The sequence below is a fragment of the Haemaphysalis longicornis genome, unplaced genomic scaffold, assembly GCF_048455015.1.
Source record: "Haemaphysalis longicornis isolate Haplotype H1 unplaced genomic scaffold, Haemaphysalis longicornis Haplotype H1 scaffold_1, whole genome shotgun sequence".
Taxonomy (NCBI): Eukaryota; Metazoa; Arthropoda; class Arachnida; order Ixodida; family Ixodidae; genus Haemaphysalis; species Haemaphysalis longicornis.
Window position 1 is genome coordinate 375400967 of NW_027526203.1, and position 23751 is coordinate 375424717.

The window sequence follows — 23751 nt, forward strand, 5'->3', positions numbered from 1 at the left end:
CGGGAGCGTGTGGCCTCCGGTACTATCAGAGCAGCCTAGCGTGCCCAGCGCGAACCATCACGCATGCGCTGTGCGTGCCGAGCGAGACTATGCTTTCAGCGCGCGCATTGCGTCATCGGAGCGCCTGCGCGTCGTCTGCTATGTTTATCGCGCGTGTAGCGGTGAAGCCATCAGCCACTGCATGAATGATTGGAAACTAGAATCCACATTAAAATGTTTTCGTGTGAGCGGTAATTCGTTCTTTAGCTCCAATACAATGGTTTTGGCACAGCAGCGTAGCTCGCCCACTTGTTTCAAACAGACTCAATCAAAAGATCACGCAGGTTTTAACAGCACTTTATTTTTGCAAGTGCTTACAAAAACCATTTAAATACATAAAAACACGCAATTCAAGTCTTCGAATTCCTGCATGCAGGTTTAGGACACAGAACGGCATTGTTCTCAGTATCGGGTCATCTCCCCATCCCCGACAATGACTGCTTCTATGCGAGACGGCAAGGACTGGTAGAGGGCCGAAACAAAAGCCTGATCACCCCTAAGTTGCTCCCACTAATCACGGTCCACATCTGGTCTGCAGTGGCCGGATGAATTGGCCTGCGCACCATGGCAGCTTTCAGACGACCCCACACATTTTCGATTATGTTAAGGTCCGCACCTTTTGGACACCATGCCATCAGCGGTATTTGTTGCTGTGCCAAGTAATCCTTTACCGCTCTGGAAGAATGAACCGGTGAAAGGTCCTGCTGAAACTGGTAATTGCCATCGGGGAACATGCCTAGGGCATAAGGTGTCAGAACACCGCCGAGGATGTTGCAGTACTGCACGGAAGTCATTGTTCCTGTAATACGGCAGAGCGGACCAAGGCCATGTCGTGACAGCGCGCCCCATACGCTGACGCTTGCTCTGCCGCTGGCCGAGACACGTTGCACGTTGTCTGGATGGTTACTGCATAATAAAAATATAATAATGTGAACACCTTTTAAACTACAATGAATGCATAAGTAAATATTTCTTACCGAAATCCTTGGAGTCGCCGAACGCGCACACTTTGGTCCAGTCGAGTGCAGAACGTGGACTCGTCGGAAAAAATCACTCTGCCCCAGTCTTCTGTTCTCCAGGAGGCATGCTGTGTTGCGAAGTGCAGCCTGGCATTTTTGTTCGAAGTAGTGAGCAGTGGCTTCTGCGATGCAATACGACTGCGTAGTCCTGCGCTTCTGAGCCGACGGCGAACAGTACTGTCGGAAACATCCAGGTCCAACGTATGCCGGATGGCTCTCGCTGATTGAAAAGGGTTCTGAACTACTGAGGCGATGATGCAGGCATCTTCGTCCTCTGTAGTTACTCGAGGCGGAGGCGGCCTGGGGGCATCGCGGACGCGACCTTCGTACTTGAAGGCTTGTATTATTCGGTTCACAGTTTTTAAAGGCCTTCCTACTAAAGAACCAATGTACCGTTGCGGATGCCCGCTCTGTGCGAGCCGGATAATCTCGCGTCGTTGGTCCTCCGGTACTCGTGCCATGACGATCTGCAGCAGACTGGCACGCTGTGCCAAGACGGCTCAGCTTTATTACTGCCCCTTCCGATGGGCATGCTGGGAACCCGTAATCTGTAGATAAAATTATATGCCAACAAGCGCAACACGCATGTGACAGACTTCCAGTTGTTACACGCCTGAAATCACCTTGCTTATTGCCAGTGAAACCGAAGGAGCACATGTGCGCAGTGTTTGTCAGGAATAAATTGATCACTCGAAGGTGGCGCAGGCGCTACGACCTTCATTCAATATACTGGAGAAAACTATCATCCTTTACATTTTTATGTTTGGGCGTTTTCATGCAAGAATCCAGGAATCGCGGATCAAACCAAGGTACCATTAGCAGACGAGACGCAACATAGCAGACGACGAGCAGACGCTCCGATGACGCGATGCGCGCGCTGAAAGCAAAATATCGCTCGACGCGCACAGCGCATGCGTGGTGGTTCGCGCTGGGCACGCTAGGCTGCTCTGATAGTACCGGAGGCCACGCGCTCCCGTGTTCACCCTTAGCGAGCTCACCACTGTACACGTACAGTCGCCAGCAAAAGTTTGCGGGATGTGCAGCGCGTGTCCGAGCGGCGCAAAACTGCATTGCTGCGCCATCTGCAGCCAGCGGGCGCCGGGTCGAGTCTCAAGGAGTGGGCGTGGTGGTCGCGCTTTGCGCACGCCTGTCCTTTATTTGTTACCGGGCATCTCTGATCGCTCGCTTGCCCGTGACATGCTGTTGATATTCGCGGCTGCATATCGAAAGCATGTGACGGGAAAGCGAGTAATCAGAAATTCCCGGTAATAAATAAAGGCCAGCATGCGCAATGCGCGACCACCACGCCCACTCCTTGAGCCTCGACCCGGCGCTCGCTGGCTGCAGATGGCGCAGCAATGCAGTTTTGCGCCGCTCGGCCACGCGTTGCACATCCCGCAAATTTCTGCTGGTGACAGGCTGTACGACTCGCGGCGGCGACGGCGGCGCTTCTTCGAGCCGCCCAATGACGATGACGCTGCGCGGGCTCCCGTCTTGCCGACCTTCGGCTTCAGCAGCGCATGGCTCGTCGACGCTGCCGACTTCGTTGCTACCCTCGACGACGTCGTTTCCGCTGGACAGCTAACCGATTTGACGACGACGGAGCAGCTGTGGCTGGGATGGCGAGGCTGCTGTTGGGTCTGCGAAGGCGTGCGAAGGCGAGCGCGACGATTCGAATTACAGCCGTGGCGTAATCTCTGCAGGCATTTATCTTTCGGCGCGAGTGTTTCTCGAACCGTCGATTTACATCCAGAACAAAGATTATTCTAGGCTGTTCACGTTAGTTCGGAATGCTCTCCATATCAGAAGAGATAACAGGCGGCATAGAAAGAAAAAATGGAACACGCGCTTCCCTTGGCACACAGATAACACAGATAACAGAGACCGGTGCAGCCGGGTGGTAAAAACAAATAAACAAACCAAATGCACGGTTCACGGCAATATTTCGGGAACCATTTAGCAAGGGGGCGTCGGAAGATGTCCATGCAATTGCAGCCTCATTGCCGCGCACGGCGGCAGCCATGGATATGTCGACTTCGTTCTCCACCTTGTCGTTCAAGAGAGCATTTCGGTAGCATAGTAGTGCTTCACATACCAGCATGACTGAGTATTTCATCTTGATGGAAATCCTCTGGACGCGTAGTACACTTAAAGCCATCTTGGGAGTCATCCGGCATGTGTGAACTCTGCTCATGACTTCCTTCTCCGCGCCATCTGTTTCGTCGGCCATTCAGCCTCGAGCATCTAAGGTGGTAGCCCTTTTGATTTCGGATCTATTAAAGACTTCTGTCTTTCTTGGGTTACTTACACGCAGTAATTTTGGTCTGTCTGTCTGTCTGTCTGTCTGTCTGTCTGTCTGTCTGTCTGTCTGTCTGTCTGTCTGTCTGTCTGTCTGAAAGAAAATTTATTAATAGCCGATAGAAAAACCCGCTGTGCTAAATACTACACGGGTCGCCTAAACCATAGACACTACATGTCTCACTTCACAACTCTAGCACACCACTCAGTATACACCCACAGATCACTCTACAGTTCTCCACAGTTCACTAGTACATACACTACTAGAACCACTATTACACCGAAAGATCACTGTACATCCCATCCTCGACATTTCACGACATCTTCGAAGGGTTCACGACAACACTTCACCACCAATACAACAATCAATAGGGTAGAATAGAAACTTATATTTGCTTTTTTCCCACACGGATAAACCAAGTGGACCACCGCTGAAGGAACTGCTCTTCCCTCAGCGCGGCGAGCTCGGCCTCCAGATGATCGAATAGACGCGAGCGCATTTTTCGGAGCATGGAAAACATGCACTTTTGCGGCCGCTCTCTGAGCGCCACAAAGCCGCGCCTTTTCCGGATGATCTGGGCACCAACGCATAGTAAAAACTGAACAAACGCGTCGCGCGACTTAGTGCGTGCATCGAGTTTGTGTTCAAACATCCGAGCTAACAATTTCTAGTAGGCACGTCTTTGCAACCTGGCAATCGAACATCGCATGCTACAGGGTTTCACGCAGCCCGCACTGCGGGCACCTGTTGGAGGGTGCCACACCCCATGCCTCGATGCGGTCTGCCGTGAGCAGGACCCCCCAGCCGCGTTGCCAGCTGAAATCTTTGACAACGGCCGGTAAAGATGAGGCCGTCAGCTGCTTCCACTTTACCGCCCTGCTCTTTCGGAGCTGGTCCTCAGTGAGCTGCGTCACTGCTAGGGTTTTGCAAATTTTACTCAGTAGTGTGTTGAGGACGTCCATGTCAGGGAGTTGCGTTCTGAAATTTCTGACGACTTTATGACGTGATGACGTGATGACGTGCTTATAAAACGGAGGTGGCTGCTCGGCTGAGGGCCCTACCCGCACACCATCGAAAAACAATGCTCGGTCAGTGCCAAGGAAGAACTCGCAGAGCTTTCGCCCCGGGTATTCCTCATCACGCGCCAGGTTGAACAAGTTTCTTATTGCGAGGAGTCTACTCATAGTATCTAAACAGGGGATACTCAAACCACCCATGCTGCTTGGAAGTAGCAAGCAAGTGCGGGTCACTTTTTCTGTTTTCCCACCACAAAAAAGGAGCCAAGCATAGTTTTCAGTTTCCTGAATACATGCCATGCTGGCCGCGCCACCCTCGCTACGTAGTAGTAGGCTGCCGACACGCACGCTTTTATCACATAGCTGCGCTCCTGCGAACGAAGGTCGAAGGATGCAGCTAGCGCTAGCCGCGCCTCCGCCTTTCCCTTCAACTGCCTCCAGAGGTCTCATTCGCCACTTCGCCCGACGTGTGAAAGACAACCTGCAACACTTTCGCTCTTGCAACCCAATCAATGCCTCCAGGCAGGTCCGACGCGAACGCGCCAAAGCGGAGCGCCTTGCTTTTCCCCCTGTTCAGATGAGCACCGACAACTCGCTGTACTTTGTGAAAAGCCGTAAAAACGCCGCGTAACTGTATTCGTCCCTTAAGAACAGGGAAACGTCGTCGGCGTACGCCGAGACCTTGACCTGGCCCTGGCGAGACAACTGGAAGCCGCGTGTCGCTGGGGGGTACGTTATTCGACGCAAAAACGGATCAAGCCATAGGGCGAATAGGAGGAGGGACAGCGGGCAACCCTGTCTTATTCTACGAGTGACGGGGAAGGGTTCAGTCAGCTGCCCGTTAACAAAAAAAAATGGCCCATCTCCCCGCGAGGGGGACTCGAGTAAATGCGTCGCATAGGGGGTGGGTGTATTGCGTTAACGTTTAGTGTTTGGGGAGTTGGTGGTAGTGAATGCGTTGTATCAGCAGCTTCTTGACGTAGTGTGAATGAGTCAAGGATATAAGGCGCGTTCGTAGCCTTCCATTCTGTGTCGGCTTTGTGGCGCAGTGGGTAGAGCACCATGTACCTTGCGTTCCGCCCGCAGGGTCGTGGGACCGAAAACAGGCGCCGGTAAGTATTATTTTTTTTTATTTAGTGTAGGGGGAGGGGTGCGGACTACTACGGACAACTAGAACGGGTGACATCGTGAGTTAAAGAAATGCTCTGCATTTAAAAGCCATGAGGTCACGTTCGTGTACAGAGCCACCAACTTTGCCACGCAGTCCCGAGGAAAGCCGAAGTTTTTCAGAACGGCGAGCAAGTACTGGTGCTCGACCCGGTAGAAGGCTTTCGCCTGATCGACCGAGACAAAACAGCCGGAGATGCCCGCCCGCGTGGCGAAGGTGAAGACGGTCTAGTTAATAGCGAGTTTTAGCTGACCGTCTTTCACGGTCCGCTCCGCTCCGAAAGTAAGCGGGAGCGCCATTGCGCATGCGTGACGCGCTTGGCCGAGAACGGCATTGGCTCCGGTTGCTCTGAGCGGGCCCCCCATACTGGAACGGACCGCGGAAAACGGTCAGCTAAAACTCTCTATTGTATGCGCCGAGAATATAGCGCGGCCGGGGACGCTACACATCTTCGCTAAGCTAAGAATATCCGGGAGCGCCATGCCGATGCTTTCAACCAGCACAGACGCTACCAGCTTGTAGTCCGCGTTCAGCAGAGTTATCGGCCGGTAGGCATGCGGTTCTGAAGGATCGCCACCGGGCTTAGCTATTATAATTACCCTCCCCGCGCGAAACGAGTCCGGTTTCCTTCCTTCGGCCAAGAATGCTTTCACCATTCTTAGGAGCTGCTCTTTGAGGGCCGGGAAAGCACTTTGTAAAACCCCGCCGGGATTCCGTCAAGACCAAAAGCGGAGGAGTCGCGCATATCTTTCAGTACTTTCCATAGCTCCTCCGCCGGGACACGGGCACCGAGACGCTCGTGCAAGTAGCTAGGGACGCTGGGCGGTGCCCTGCAAAAGTTGCGTACGTGATTTTTGAAGCTGTTCTCACCAGGGCAAGCCTTTTATGAACCGAAAAGTTTTTGGAAGTACTGTGCAAACGTCCTGCAGATATCCTGATCATTCGTACTCCGTTCACCATTCGGTGACTGTAAGTATGGAACTTGAACAGGTGATGACTGATCTATTGAGCCTGCTTCTGTGACTCGATTCAGCCCTCCGGCCAAAGTAAAACTGAATCTCCGCAATATTCTCATATACCCACAGCCAAATGTAAATATCTAAGTCCGGTGGCAATCTTCATACTTGTCAACATTATTGAACAAGAACAAAACATTACGCAAACGTGAGGCAGAAAATCAATTCATAAGTGGTATTTACAGTGTTCCTTTATTAAAAAATTCATGGATTCTTGATTTTTGCGATATCAAATGAAATACTACAACTGTTGATCGCGCCACTATGGCTCCTGGCGGAATCTTAAGAAATCAAACGGCAACAGTAACGAAAGGTTCCACTAGATAGGTTCCACGTTCCGCTTGGAATGCACGTGGAGCAGGGCAACGTGGTCCTATAAACATTGTAGTAGGGTGCCTCGAATCACGCGTGTCTACGCCGTGCGGCAGCGCTGGCATCGAGGCACCCGACCTGCAGCAGTAGAAGGCGGTAAATTTAAATTGACTTGTGCAAACCTCCAGCCTGTTATCTTGGGAAGAACGAGACGGGAGAGGAACGGGGTGAGCGGGAAAGAGAAGGGAGGCGTTTACATGGCAGGGGCGCCAGTCGACTATTGTCTTTCGCCGACATTTGCAACGAAAGGAGCAGATACGCGGCCATTTTATGTCTTGATGTCTTCCCACTTTCAGAAGTCCGTATTTCAACATAAAATGTCGTTTTGCTTTTACTGATCGTCCAATCCCCTCTTCTGAAACTGTTCTTCAAATTGAAGTTTCGATTTGATGCTCCTTATCTGATATACACATACATATGGTGCCTGCACATGGTATGCATCAAGGAGATTCTTCAGTAAGACGCTTTGACGCAAAATCCGTTGATATGTTGTAAAAGGGGCGCGCTGGTCTATAAAACCTTGGTGTTTCTTTACTGTTCCAGCAAGGCAGAACCCTTGTCATCCAATTTTCTCACAACGCTTGGAACATTGGAATATCATTGGTTGAAATATTTATTCAAAGACACATCCGGTGTTCTTGCCTTGGCGTTTCTCTGAGACCTTTCGGGTAGACGGAGACCTTCAAAAGTTTTTGAAAGTTTTCGCAGAATTTCGCGTTCTATATGTAGTAATATCTGGCATAAATATTTACTCCTGCCCGATACGTGCATAGAGCTCGGATTTCTGTCCTAAGAACCCTTCGAAAACCATCAGCGGATTGCGTGTCAGCTTTATCCGTCTCACGGGGCACTGACATTTCAAGGACAGAAACTAAGTCTCTACTGGCGTATTGATGACGTCACACGAAACGTTTCAGGAACCACTATATATTGCTGGTCACAGACCATAGATCTGAAACGTTGGTGCGGCATCTGGCGGCCATATGGAAACCAGTCGAAGTTTCGCTTGCCGAAGAAATCGCGGGCGCACTTTCCTGGTGTGCTTGGTTCGTGCTGCTGCTGTTCGGCTGCATGAGAGTCGGTTGAAGCTGCTCCGTCGCGTGCTTCTTTAACAATGGCAGGACGGAACGCGGAGGTGGCTTCATTTAAGCAGGGTGAGAGCCAGCTCTTTCCTAGTTGCAAGGGACGGCCAGAAGAAACACACTCGCCATAAATGAGCGTCGCGAATTCTCAGTGCCGTCGCTGGGCTATCATTTTATCCCCGGGAGCACAGCATAAGTTTCCGTATTGGAAGACTATCTACAACATCTAAAACTCATCACCCTGTTATAAAATATTCCGCACTGTTGACAACTTAAACATTTTGTCGAGTATAGAGAAGATTTGATATTGCGTGCTTAACCATGCCAAAGGAGCATTCTCTCGCCTTCTTCATCTGCACGAATGTGCAGGCATACTGAGCGCCATGCGAAAGTTTTTTTTGTCTTCCCTACGGTGAAGTTCAATAGATAGCATTACGTGCCGTCAGGGGCCGCCTCTTCGTTTGCCTTCATCTGATCATAGTAAGGCATAGCCTTTTCTGTGACATGTATTCGCCCTTTCGCGGTCACGCCGACAGCAGTTGCCCTTTATAAAAATGTTCTTGCTGCGTCGTCTACTTGTAGGTGCAGTCCTGATGTTATCCTGCCATATGTATATGAAACTGTTACGGTAGGACAGTTGCGGTTTGTTTGCAGGTGGCCTCTTCCGCTGTTTGTACACTTTCGTCCTGATGTCCGGCACCTGAACTCTACCTTCTCCCCTGACCACCCACCCTTTGGCTGGTATTCTGCCTGGTTGTACTGTTCTCAATCAAAGCACGGCAAATTTTTAAAATCCCCAACGTACGTGTACGACCGATAACTGTGGATGAAGGCGCTGCAAAGTGTTAACGTGAAAGGTTTAAGGAGCCCGTGCCAGAGGAAAACCGGGGTCGGCGTTGGGACGCGCAAGCCTTGATTCGTCGATAGAGTAGTGACGAATGCGAGCCACGTTGAGGAGCCGAAAGTTTCCATCCCCTCGGGATTCTGCTGAGTGGCACTTAGAACTCATCGTTCGCTGCCACCGGGGGACAACACGTGGGCGATAAATGCGGTGCCACTTATCAGCACGCGTCGCTCTTCTGAGTCGTCATCTACGACTGTGAATGCTACATCTACGTCTGCTCATGACCGGGTGTCACAGTCCGCTCGTTAAAGCGAATCTTAAATGTACTCGAAATGTTTATACGTATGAGGATCAGCAAACAATTTTTCAAGAAAAAAAATCCCGCCATCTCCACGAAGTGAATGATGATGAGAGGGGCGAAGCTAAAATGCTTATCGGTAAAACCGTGAAACATTCGCCCGCACATCATATAAAGACTCGACACGTCAAGCCCGTCGACGACGTCGATGTTTGTGGTGACTATGTAGGGCTTGTTTGGGACCATGAGAATCTCCATGGGGAAGTTGGCGAATTCGGTGTGTGACATTTAGCCACCTTGGCCGTCGCCTTCTGCAGACCGTCTTGTCTCGCGTACCCCCGGTACGTGTCTTGAGCTCGCCGACGACAAACGACCTCTTCTTCTTCCTCTCCTCCTTGTTGGGTATCGAACGCGTTGAACGTTTTGACCTCTTCGGCCAATCTTTGGTTGGCCTATCCCTAGGGGGATCCTGCCACAATCATCATTAATGTGCCGTATACAGCAGCAACGAGGGACGGGACAGGGCCCGAGAAAGAGGAGCTTCGCCCCTAAAAGATGGTCTGCGCTGTTACGCTACTAAATACAAATATGACGTGTTTAATTGCGTGCTATATCGATACAGATAGAATTTTTAAATAATATCGTAGGTGTCGTACACGCGGCCTTGTAATGCGTCAGATTTGCAATTTTGGGCACAGAAAATTAGACATTTGGACTTATTGAGGCAAAGCCGGCCTACAGGCTTCTTGAAATTGTGTGTTTGTATAAAAATAAAGCTGAAATAACTTTTTCCAAAGCTCACTGCTCCTGCCTCAGCTGTTGTTATATTTTGTAATCTTCCTGTATTACTTAGCAAATACAAATACTTTTATTATACTTTTTATATACTTTCATTATATACTTTCTGCGAGAAAATTATATACTTTCTGTGAAGTTTCGAATTCTTTGGCTGACAAATACGAATGCGTCGCACGGTCATCTGATTTCACTTGTACCACAATGATCAAATACCTTTGCTTCATAATTCAAAACCTGTTAATTTGCAAGGGTTTCGGACGTTGGCTACTGTTTGTCTTTCCAGCACGAGTACCATTCACTAGCGGGAAGGGAAAACAGACCTCGCCCGATGATAGCGTAATCTCAGGACAAAAGAAAAATTAGTGCCCTTCCACTCTGTGAAGAAGGATGACCTGCAAAGCTGGATGCAGTCCACGGAGTGCAGAAAACAAATGACGTTTGTCGTAATTTGCGATGGAGCATATTCGCTAGCCAATTAGCAGAATTAATCTCTGGCGGATCAAAGCTTTGTTCTTGCCGATAAACATGGAACTGCCTGTGTCCCTCTCGCATCGTAAGCATCTCACTGTTTGTGTAAGGCCGGTTCAGACTGTTGCCGCAACTGTCATAATAACTTTAAAGAACGACGTCATTTGTCGTCTTTGCCAACCGAACGGCGTGACAGGGGTTTTTTTTTTTTACGTCCATAGATAGAACTCAGCGATGAAAGAAAGAAAAAAAATCCCCCCACCCCCCCGAAGGGGACCGTGCGGAAATGCGAATGCATTGGGTGCACCGATGAGTGCGCTGCGAGTAATTATTATTAATGGCGTACTTAATGAAGAAAGACGAGAGTGTGAACGTAACCATTTATTCATTCATCAGCACCTGTTTGTGTTATCGTTGTACCTGACGGCCACAATCACCGCCTTGTGGTCGCTGAAGTGTACGGTCAAAGGGTCTTTGAGAAGCATACGCGCGGCACAGTTTCGCGTAAAGACCAGGGGCGGTATTCTCGAGTTTCGTCCCTTTTGCGTCCCTCTCAAAAGTGCCCCTTTTGGCGAGCCCTGATTGGCTAAAAGCAAACAACCGGAAGTGACGTAACGCAAGCCCGGCAAATGTACTGTCAACGCTCACTGCTTAACCGGAAGTACGTCACGATGAAAGGAACGCAAAAGGGACGTTTTCAAAAGGGTCAGTTACGAGAATACCGCCCCAGATCAATGCAACTCCCGTAAATGGTAGTGGGGTACGTGTCGGAGCCGGCATCGCGCAACACGCCCGCCCCGCGCGCGAGCTCTCTCCGCCGAGCTCCGCGATGCGAGCGCCCTCACACGCCCGAGCGCGCTCCTCCTCTCCACTCACTCTCCGCTACTCCGCCCGAGCTCCGCGATGCGAGCGCCCTCACACGCCCAGCGCGCTCCTCCTCTCCCCTTGCCCTCCGCTACTCCCGCCCGAGCTACCACGTGCTCCGGTTGCTAGGCGCGCCACAGCTGTTAGGCGCACGCCGGCCAACGCACGACAACCCCCGACTAAGAAATGCATTCGCATTTAAAACGAGAGGAGCGTCTAGCGAAGGGTGAAGTGGAGTACGACACGTGCGGCTACAGAGTCATCTCTCACTCTGCCTTTCCAACACACGTTTCATGTGTCGCCACCAAGGAGCGCTGTCCCCCTGACACTTTCCCCAGACGCTGTTTCATTCACCGCTAATCCAAACCACGGGACGTTTGCGCGGGTTTTTCAAACACGATATGCAACCACATGCTCGCTGCTCCCTTGTGCGGGGCTAATCCGAACCATGTGACATTTGCACGGCAGGTTTAAACACGATTTGCAACTCGCTGGCCGGCGGCGGTGCAACTCGCTGGCCGGCGGCGGAGGCATAGAGAAATAAAAAATTAGAAGAGTGGACACACGGGCTTATCGCGGCCGAGTGGACTGATTCGTGCGCCGTCCGGCAGTCGGCGCAAGTTGTTAAAAACTATATATTTAAAATTAAGCTAACACACAATATTATACTTTTAAAATTTTGTTGCACATTAGACTTCACATTTTTATTTGTGTAATAAGTTGAATGGCTGTCAATGTAAATTTTTTTGGCTTCTTTGCGCCAAGCCTGGCCAAGCCGCAAGCGCAAGCCGCCATTTGGGTCTTTCGGCAGCGTTTGCACGTGCGTTTCTGCAGCCTCGTGCTAACCTCTGTTGTTGAGAAGGAAACGCCTAGCGCTTTATTTGCGACATCGGTTTTGCATCCTGAACGAAAGGTGAGACTTTCTTTTTTAAAGTGCTGGTGTGGCGTATCATATTTACGTTTCCTTGTACTGCAAACGCTGCGAGCACTGCGTAACCTCAGGGAATCAGGCATAGCTAGTGCTGCGTCTTTAAGATAAGCGCTTTGGAAACGCCCCGGAAAGGCGTAAGACACCATTTTTTAGCTGGACGTAATGGTATTTTAGGCTGGTTGTGCCGTTTTATCTAGCGCTGAGGGATGCCAGCGGTACGCGCCCGTCGTCGCACGTAGCGTTTACGTGCCGCCGCAAACGACGGCTGTGAGTTGCGGAAGTGGCCGGCCGGCCGGCGGTCCGTAGGCGAAGCAGGCGTTGTGCGCTGTCGCTGCACTGAATTACGTGAGCCGCAGGCTGCGTTGTATTATACTAGCTAGCCATTGCTAGCTTGGCCAACTGTTACTGCTATTATGGCCGTGATGCGCTGCAAAGCCGTCCGGGCTAACGTACACGGCGAAGTAGCCGTATCTACATTAATTTGGCTTATCTGGGCATAACCAGCAGCCGTACACTCATCGTAAGTTTTACACATGGGTGCATACCAAGCTGCCTGCGTACAAAGCGAACCCGCTCGCCGACGCCGATAACGCGCGCTCGTCGCTTCGCTTTGGCGCGGCAGGTACGGTAAAAACGCGTCTTTCGTCGGCAGATAACAGCTTTGCTCGAGGCGGGGTGAGCGCGCAGTGCATTGAAACCTTCAAATTTGGTCTTCGTTCTACATCGTATATCAATTCCGGTATCGCAGGCATTGCATACAACTGTTCCACACTTGCCGTTTCTTCAAGCGTTTGCTCTCTTTTTTCAGGTCATATTTTGGCTAGTTTCATTAAACACGTATTGCGCAGATTTCACCTATTCAGTCGGAACTGTGTGTTTCTTGTCATATCTTTTTAAGGCATGGCCTTTAGCGGTCAGTAGTACTCAGTACGACGCTCACTGCTGCTTGCCATGGTGCCCACACAGCGCCCAAATATACTTTCGCCGGGTGCCCGTTCTCGGGATGCGTTTCTTTCGCGAGCCCGTGGGGCAACAGGTTTGTTTAACGTTCAGCTCGCTCTCGCTCTTCGTCCTGATTTTACAAAAAAAGACAAAGGGATTCAGGCTATGTGAGCAGCGTTATCATTCTTGTTAACCCAAACAATAGGTGAATTGCATTGCATTGCAACCAGTGTTGCGAAATTACAAAGACCCATATTTTAAGTGTTGCTAATAGCTTGACCGCATGATTGCTGAATAGAATAAGAGAACTTGTGTTTTAAATAGGTGGCATGCACTGGAGGCAATACTTGAATACTAGTTGCAGTGAAATTTACAGACTATTCGCATATCATCTGTCATTGCAAGCAGTTTGTCTACTATATCACCTATCACCTGTGCAGGTCTACAGGTGCCCTCAAGACAGAGCCAACCAGCCAGCTGCATTCGTCATACCAAACATGGTTCAAGCACTTCATGGATCCTGCCCTCACAGGACTCACAAAAGTGGCCGTGCCAACTGTTCTCCCAGAGTTATTCAGTTGTATTGATGACTGCCTGCAATGCTTCTTGCTACCTTATTGATGCTTCTGATGGATGCCGCAACTGTATTCCATCTACTGAACCTTGCCAATAGCACCTAAAATCTAACGCAAGTCTCGGCACTCAATAAGGCGTGACCACTGAAAAGACTATCGTTGACTCAAGGAACAAACGGTTTTTTATCACTGGCATGCCTCATATCATTAAAACCACTAACAGCATATGCAGTATCCAAACTCCACTCGCAAGTTATTGTTGCTGCTAGTTGTAATATTGTGAAAACAGTACATTCACAAAAACCCTTTTACATTATGAAGACTGCCAGGGTAAGAGGTCATGCTAAATGTCGTTTGTCACCATACGTGCTGCCTGTTGTCGGACTGGCCTAGATGCAGAGAACCATGTTGGGACCTACGTTGTCAAATGCTTATGGGATTCTGTAATGTGCCACCATTGTCTCATACACGAGAAGCATATACTGCTTTCCTGTTTTTTATATTAGACTGTTCGTATTGACAGCGGAAGGCATAAATTTGTGTGCCTTAATCGAGCCTGGAACCTGTCGGTTGACTACGTGCACGTACCTAAAATATCCCCGCCTGGCCCTTTGCCTTTACTGGGAAGGCAACGCTTTCGGAAGGTAACCCGGCTTCTTGGGAAAATGCACCCTTGCAAGGAACCAATAGGAAGTTGATTTTTTTCCTCTTAACCTTTTGCGTGTGCATCTCCACATAAATGGGATTTCTGTTCAATTCCTGCTACTGATTTGGAGTTGCCCCGAGGCAATAGATCTCATTAGCGTTCATCAAATAAGCAAGGCCATCAAAGCCAAAGTTTTTCCCTTCTTTCACATCCTAACTGGAGAAATTGCCAGACTAAGAAAATTATCTGCGGAGATAGTGGTTGTAAACAGTTGCAAGTATCCGAGTGTCTAGATTATGTTATGGTTGATATTTTTGTATGACTGCAACAGCGCACAGAGTCTGAGGGTGTCGTAGATACAAGTAAACCTGTGGATGGCTGAGTTTCTGGGTTTTCTGCATTTTCAATTACCGTGGAGAAAAAATCCTTTGTGTGGTTGTGATACCTTTACTTGTGCATTTTTTTTCATTCCTGGAAACGTATTTTCCTGTCACTACTGTGTATTGTCTCTGTTGTGTATTACTCACTGTTTATTATTATATGTGTGTTGCAAAGAAGGATGACAATTTGAACTTGTTCCGTTTAGTGCCATGCAATAAATATTTCTTCATTTATGGTGCGTCTCTTTTATGTGTCTCGGCAACATTTGAACACGCGACATAATTCTTAACCAAGTGGGAGTGGTACTGTAAATTGCAATTTCACGTTTTCAGAAAAAGGTTTTTTTTTTTTTTGTAAAAGCATACGGGCATTAAGCCTGAGAATGATATATTCAAATAAACACTAATTATTGCATGAAAGCGTCCGAATACTGTACCGATGCCCGTCGCCGTGAGCAGCGCTTTCCAGTCCTTCAAACTACCCGCCAAAATCGGTGTCCGCGAAACCGAAACCGAAAGTGAACGAAAGTATGGTTAGTAGTTTGGCTCTCCGTCCGCTCGGTGCGCTACACTACAGTACAGTCATTCGGCCGCAGGGCTCTATGGGAGTGTCCACTCTTACCAGTATTTCTTTCTCTATGGCGGAGGTAGCAGCAGAGTAGCGCCCGCCGTCGTACGTTCGCTGATCACGCAAACATTTCCTGAGACGCAGCAGAAATGCGCCGTGACCGATGAGACTGCAGCTCACGCTGCGCACAAATTTCATATTAGGGACTGTAGTAATCGTCAGCGCATTGTTTTAGGTCCATCCGCGCTTCTGTTTATTTTTCACAATCATCTGATAACCACACTACCATCGTTAGCTACCGACTGTAGAACTTGCCAAAGGGGCATCGGTGGAGGCGAGGGGGAAAATAGTTGTGAAAGAGGTGTCAGTGGTGGTGAGGAGGAACCCTGGAGCAATGCCGAGTAAACCGATGGCACCGGAATAAAAACTGCGGGGGTTAGACATATACTGCTTTGCAGTAATATTCGCGGGCTCGAAAAACGCGTTAACCTTTCAACGAGAAAGTTGTAGAATGCATGAAAAAATGGGAATAAACCACCCGAGCGAGCAAGCAAGCAAACACGTAGTTCGCAGATTCTGGAGCGTAGTTCGCAGATTCTGTTCATGCTTCATCCGTTCCAAGCGCGGGGTATGTGCCCTATGTGCATATGCGAGTATGGGCCAGGGGCAGGTTCTGAGAAAGAAATTCGCTACGCCATTCTTGGCCAGTCTGCCGCGTGCACACGTGTCATGGAAATTTATGTGCATGGGTTCCAGTTGTGCCGATATCTTCAAGCCACGATGGTTTTAGATGCGGAGCATCTTATGGTCTCGGCATGTCCCGCGTCGGCGTCCGCACTCACACTGCGCATGCGCAACTCTCCTCCTTACACCCACAGCTGCGTGATGCTACACTATAAAAAAAAGAAATAGTTAGCGGCGCCCGGTTTCGATCCCACGACCCTCTGGCCGCAACGGGAGGTACGCGGTGCTCTTCCCACTACGCTACAAATACGGGACAGGAGCAAGTGCTACGAAAGCGCCTTATGTCCTTGACTCATTCAAACTACGCCAACAAGCTACTGATACAACGAAGGCACGCGAAGCTGAACGTCAACGGAAACGACGAACTGAAAACTTTAGAGGGGATGTTGAATTTCCCGTGGGAAAGCTGTGGCGGGAAGCGCCACGCGCCTTGAAGCTCAACTAGCCCCGTCCGCAGCGCCTCTGATGCTGATTGTGGCAAGATGCCCCTAGGGATTGGCCAACCAAAGAATCCATCACGAGATAGGTTCGCGTTCAACCACCGTCGTCATCTTCCCGTAGGGGAAGCGCCGAAGAAGGAGAAGACAAAGCTGCGAAGAGGAGGGCCTGTAGATTGGTCTCAGCCGGTGCACCAATGTCAACAACCTTCACCTCACCAACGCTGACGGAGACTACCGATTCTACCACAGAGACAACATCGACAAGAACATCATGGACGAGTTTCGGCGGCTCGAGAACTCACCGTAACTCACCGTGTTACTCACCGTAACACAACAGTACTTGCGTGTCTTTGCCACCGGTGTGGACCCGGACTCGGAATTCCCTCTGGCGCTAGTAAAAACCAGATCACTCAACATAACGGCAGCACAATGGAACTACACGGAATCGCCACGATGCTTCGCATCCTCATCAGGGTTCCCCACGGGAAGATAGTGTAATTTTTTTGTCTTTCGCCTAGTGGGCATTACAACAACAAGTAAAAATTGTCTTTGAAACGCCGCAGTTGTACCTGCTTATCATCAAAACATCGCGACCGAGTTGTTGTGATCCCCCCCGTCTCCCCCATGGGTCGAGATTTCGGCGCTCGTTAAAGGGGCCATGAAGAAAAAATGCCATTTTGTTTGTTTCGAAAGATTGCCTCGTTGTAGGGCGAAGCATACAGTGTATAAGTGTATTCTTGGCGCCTGGGCGTTTTTGCCGACGGAGATGAAACCGTTGGTGGGTAGAGGTATACAGCTTTGCTGTAAAGGTCTCTTGTCTGAAGCACGAAGCTCTTTACCGCGAGACGTAAACGAGTGCCCAGGTGTTTTTTTAGTACGCGTTACATTCAAGCGGGAGGCGTAAACGAGTTACCCGGTGTTTTATTACCGTGACTACATGAGACCACGACGACGACGACGACGGCGACGTCAGGAGAGGCCAAAAACCCGAGCCCGTAAGGGGCTTCGCCCTAAAATTGGCCCAGGTTTAACACCTCTAAACCTAGTTATCACGAGCGAAAGCAAGGACTGTGCACACATTGTTTCGTGAAAGCCTGCCTTTGCAGTCTACTTCGCTGCCTGCCGTCCAGATAGTTATTGGATGGTTGAATTCCTCTTTCGCTTGTGCTGAAGGGCACGCACAGACAGCCCAGCGGGAGTACCACCAATGGCGAAAGTATAGAACCGCGCGCCGGTAAAGTAGCGCCTTCGTGTTCGTGCATCGTGTATTCTCTCGTCTTCCTTCCCGTAAACTCATTCCGCAAAGTGTTTTCAACATCACTCATTGAACCCTTGCCTAGTCACGTGGTTCGCTTGCGCTGATTGGCACGCACAGGCGGCCCAACAATTTCTGGGTGTTAAGGCAAACGCGTAGCAATCGTTGCACCCTCGCCTAGTTACGTGGTACCACAGCGACGAAGGTCCGAGCAAGCAAAGAGATGAGCAAGGTGCAGCTTCCGCAGGGGAAGACGCAGCTTGCCCGCCAGCGTCTGAAGATCATTGCGTCTCGATTAATGACCTTGAAGGATGTAGTGTAGTAGAGATTCCGCTCTAAAACCATTTTCCCCGTGCACTAGGAGGGCTCAACAGAGGAAAGCTGCACCCGTATTAGAAGATACTTAAGCAAGAGTGAGCAAACGCGATAGTACGAATGCTAGTAGAGCGCCTGAGTGGGGCGGGCGAGAACAGCACGCGACGCTTCTGCGCATTGGGGAACGTTGTGGAGTTCCCATACTTGGCTAGGCCCTCGGGTGTTTGTGTGTACGTATGGGAACGGCTTCCGCGATTAATAACGCCGCGATAAAAGGGAAAGGCTGCGCGCTGGTAGAGGGAAATTAAGGGTAACAGGCGCAAAAACCAAAACAGTGGAAAAAAGGAGTAACTAATTCAGCTTGCGAGATGCGGAATAGACTCCAAGCGCGTTGAAGGTCTTCACCTTGCGTCGCGCTGGGATGGAAGAAAAAACTACACAGAAGGAGATCCAAAATCAGGATTCCGGGCTGAGTCTATAGCACACACGTCAAAGAGGACAAGCAAGGTTCATTTGAGCTGGCTTATCGGGAGGCAAATGAACCAAATGAGGAGTGCCTGCGCACCTGAAGGAATCTTCATTAGGTCGTCCCAGAATTGCTTTTTTTTTCGGATTTCTGGTAACGGTATTCGCGCACGCGAGCACGCACGCGCGGATAAAACATTTGGCGACAGGTTGGGTGCTTCTGAAACCATTTTATTCCATTCCTATAGCGCTGCTAAAAAAGTGCTCTCGGAGCGCTTTCCCTCTCGATGAAGCTCACGAAAATTAACGGCGTGTCGGCAAAAGAAAGTGGCGAAAAGCTGCATGTAGCTGCAGTGGGCTAAGCCCCTCTTCCCACTATATTGAAAACAAGTGTGCTGCATGTACAGGCATGTACCACTTTCGAAATTCCCTAGACATCCTGGAAGGCCGTTATTATTTCAAGCTTTATGAATGACACTGTCTGCCTGTTCTAGCTGTTGGCTGATTGCAGACAGAGCTTAGGAAAACAGAAGACATGATAATGTGTGCAATGAGTAGGTGAAGTAATACTGCAGGTTCATCACGGACGGGGAAAATGAAAGCAAAGAAGTCGTTAGTAAACAAAAAGTTGGTTCTATCAAGTGCACGAATGCGACCCGCGTTGATAGCAACATGGTTGTTCTGAATCGAGAAAGTAGCATACTGTGTCGCCACGAAGTAATAGCAAACAAAAATAAGGAAATCGTCCTTCCTTGGTTTTTTCTTCCTTTCCTATACCGGTTCTTGGGGCATCGGGTACGCTCGCGCGATATATTTAGTACAAAGGGATGGATCGTTCGATGTATGCGTTTCTCGCGGTAACCTATCGGAAAGCTAGACAACATTGTTCTGCCCCTTATCAGCACGGGAACAGCTCGTCGGGAATTTCGCAATGTGGGCCTTGGAAGCTAGACTACGTGAGATGCAATCCGCGAAAACGATGCGGGAAAGAGATCCAGCCGAATTTTTACCAGCACATTATCAAACGAATAGGGGGCAGTCTAATAGGCAGCGATGGCTGAACTGGAATATTAAATCGCCAACTGCACTACTAAAAAAATAAAAATAACTTCAATCAACCATCTCTATAAAGATAAAAATGCCGCGTAACTCATGCCCACGGCTATATCCACGCCAAGCAATTTACCAACACGGCCCATTGCAGATATCGCACGTTGGCAATGCAGCCTTTGCCACTCAGCAACCGCTCTGCGATGAACCACTACTCAGGCGTTACCCTTACCTATGGTAAATGTTAACTCGTGGGCCTGAAAAAACAGCTGGCCAATGAAGCATGCCGGAGGGAAAAGGGAAGGGAGGAGTCTGACAAAATTTATAGCTGTTTTTTAACGTGCACCAAACGCTGGCGTACAAACCGTGCAGCCTCTTTGATGAAAATAGCGAATTCGAAGGGGACAGCAAAAGGTCCGCATTGTTTGCATACGCGCGTACGCATTACGTCCCCGAAACAAGCGATCGACTTGCTCACTTCGTTCATAATTTTACCAGGAGCGCGACACGGGAACACTGAACTGGGTTAATGTACGGGTGCCCCTGACAAGCATTTTCAAAGGCGATATAGTTTTTCTTTGACTACCTAAAGGGACACTGAAGTTATTTTTAAACATTGTGGAATTACTAGCGCTAATTAAACATTACAGTCCCTAGGCCATGCTTCGATCGGTGTGGGTGCGCACCGTTTACGTGAATTTTTTAGTAGAAAAATCAACTCAAAATTGCTGTTCTGTTCCCTGCATCCTCCTTGCCGAATTCTTATGATGTTTCTTATGACACGTACTCTAGCGGCTTGGCGGTTTGGCTTGACTGCGCGGCTTGCCAACACTTCTACAGAGTCAATCTTTCGGCCGCCGGCGGGTAGTCGCAATTTGTTCGCTCAGCTAAAACTGAGCCCCGACAATATTTCTGCCCGGGGCAATGTGGCTTTAGTTTGTTAGTTTGTATACACTGTATTAAGCTTAGTAAAGTCGATGAAGCCAAAGTAGCTCCACACTAGCGCCCATGCAATACTTCCCCAGGCAGCATAGAAAGTCTGTTCCACGACCGGCCCGGCCCGCCTATGGCCGCTTTGTGGCATGTCCGGCCAACATCCAGGTTCTGGCAGCCACTGTTCAACCGTTAGACAGCCAACATTTCGCTACCAGCACTTTGGTATTTCTCCGGCCGCCCCTGTTCAGACACACAGCGGCAGGTAACTTGGCTGCCAGATACCTAGTTTACTTTCGGTGGCCGACGTTCAGAAGAAGAACGGCCGACGGACGGCCGTAGGGCATCGGTTTTTCCTTCGGGAAAGCGTGTTCAGCCGAAGCGCGGCAAGCGACCTATTCGTATTCGTGTGGCAGTTGGTGTTCGGAAGAAAACCGGCCTAAGTGCGGCTGCCGTGCATTCGCTCTCTCTACGGTGAACCGAGTGTCCGGCGGCAGAATATTCGTTTTCTTCGGGCAGCCGGTGTAAAAAGGAGACCGGCCTACGTACGGCCCCAGAATGTAGGTTTTTCATTCGGTTAGCGGTCTTCGGCCGGATCACCGCAGTCGAACGGCCGCAGAATATTTGGCAACCGGTGCTCAGCTGGCGATCAGCCGACGTAAAGCCTCAGGTTATCCGTCCTTACTTCGGTAAGCGGTGTACAGCCGAACAACGGCACGCATCTGGGCGCCGATAACCCATGCACTTCTGGAAAGTGGCGTTTTGAAAGAGCCGTTATGGAGCCGAGCGATGCAGACGCGTTTTTCATCCGCTCGGCGTTTGTACGCTTTAAATGAACGAACTTCGTTTGTCAAGCAGTAATGAGTGTACTAGGGGTACCGGCACGTTGTATGGACTCACCGGGGATTACTAGTTAACCTTTTAGGCCATCGGAAGACCATTTATTGCCAAAAGAAGACTGTGCCGCACCGACGGGTCAGCTAAGCCTCGCAAGTTGCAGCGCTACCATGCCTCGCCCACCGCCCTCGTCAACGCATCAGCTCGACGGTATTCACCCCCTCGAGAAATGGAGAGCATTGGAGACATCGACGCGGCATAGTTGTCCGACTCGAGATGGCCCTGGTTCGCCGAAATTAACTGGACTACAAGGGCGTCGAGCAAGCGGCCACCACGCAGGAGCTCAACTGGCGCCATATCAGGGACTCCCCACCAAGGAAAGGCAAGAGGCGCAAAAGCGCAAGTTATCGCCAATTCTTTTGGTAATAATGCGGCAAAAAACAATGTTGCTTCACGTTTTTCGTACTAAATATATCAGAGGCTAAGCTTATGCATTTGTAGGCTCAACTTCGTGCCCTGCACTGTTTCTGATCTGATTTTATGACTGCCTATTTAAAAACAAGTGTTATCTTATATTCGCGATAACAACAGAGCCTTGTCAATGACGAAGCGTGGATTTTAAATTAGTTGCGGTGTGTGATGCTGAGCTCAGCTACACTTGGGATACAGATTGCTATGGTTGTAGAAAGTGCGCATGAGCGACCAGAGGACAAGTGTACTTATATGTGTGTACTGTGTCCAATGAAAGTTAGTTGAGAGTTTGCGCATGTCCCGTCCTTTCTGCATGTGTTGTTTTTTCACGCTAAGTCCGTGTTTATTCACCAAGATGAGCCAACTCGCCCAACAACAAGTTCTTCCAAAATGGCGGGTTTGTGCTGTTGACAGTGCGACTGAGTCATCTGATTGCGCTGCCTGCAGTGGTCGTCCTGTGTTAACGTACTGTGGACGAACTCCAATGCCCGTAGCATGGCCGAACTTCCGTAAGCTTTAGTCCGGCTGGAGTCCGACGACCGCATCTCGGCTGACCTCCGGTGGCCGAACTTCGGCCGTACACGGGTGCCTTACGAATGGCAGGGGCCCTACGGCAGGAATCTGGCCGTATGAACGTAAGCCGGTCGACCGGCCGACGGAGACTGGCCGTTGAATAGGCTTGAGAGTACGGCCGTGTACAGCCAAAAGGCCCACACTTGGACACGGGCCGTACACGTCTGCCGGAAAAAGGCCGGATGGAAAATCACTGGCCAAAGTACATCGGCTTGAGTTAAGCCGAACGCTTCTGTGCTGCCTTGGCTGCTCATAAGCGAAAAAGGGAGCTCAACTAGGAAGAAACTAAAACATGCTACCGTCCAGAGGAGAAAAGTACAAAAAATGCAAGAAAATTGGCCTCGTCTTTTTGAAAAAATGACCTAAGCTGTTCAACTCATGCAGTTTGTATTTGTACTCAGTCGGGATTCATTTCCCTGCAATGAAGCATCTTTGCAGCTCGTTTTCGCTCGTAGTGGACTGCCTATATCCCACTTAAACTTACCTGAAGCAGGGGATGAGCGCTGCCCACACGGGATTGCCTTTTTTAAAAGCAGTTGTGCACTAATGTTCTCTCTTCCAGAACCTCAGGCTCACTGGAAAAGTCTCTCATCAGAACCAAATACCCTATGATCTCTCAGTTGCATCCCCGGGCATCTGTTATCACCACAGAACAATTTCGGCGCTGTCGTTGATGCGGTCCTTCAAGCAGTTTCAGTTGATTCAGTGTTTCATCGCATCAGAACGCATTATTGCTATCGGAAATGTACTCCGCTTCGATGAAAAACTTCCATTACACGCGGCGACGAAAAAAATCTCAGCACGCAAGCAAGGAAAAGTTGCCCCGCGAACGTGCAGACTCGAGCTATTCGTGTTTTTTTATAGCGCAGACCACGCCGCGAACTTAGTTGCAAATACCGCGATAGCCAAAACAAAGCACGCTTAAATTTCACTGGAAACAGATTGGCAGAGGAGACATATGTCTACAACGGACAATACAACAGATGAACTAGATCGCAAGTATGGTGAATAGAATTTCCCAGAAGATCAATGGGGTGAGAAAAGCAAAACTTAGGTGCCCAACAGAAGCTTTTGTCTGTACCGGCATCATGCCCGGGATTCTGTACAGGCGCCCCGCTGAATATCGATTTCGCCAGGTCAACAATCTCTTAAGGCGGATGAGCCACATCACACTCGTTGATAATATTTTTCGGACACACCACCGTATTCAACATTTTCACTAACAGGATGACCATGTTCCAGGAAGCCCAGTCTCAACCCCTTAAGATATTTTTACAATGTCGAGTACTAGGGGAGCTTATAGGCCATAGAACTAGGAACCTACTCCCCATATCGCCTACAGC

At 49.7% G+C, this 23751-nt stretch overlaps 1 long non-coding RNA gene across 1 annotated transcript; it reads left to right on the plus strand.

Moving 5' to 3' along the window:
* The first annotated feature begins 12063 nt into the window (after positions 1-12063).
* LOC144155116 (uncharacterized) lies at positions 12064-14991 on the plus strand. Its single transcript, XR_013319508.1, has 2 exons — positions 12064-12196; positions 13597-14991. It is a non-coding gene; the product is annotated as an uncharacterized LOC144155116 (long non-coding RNA).
* The last annotated feature ends 8760 nt before the right edge of the window (positions 14992-23751 follow it).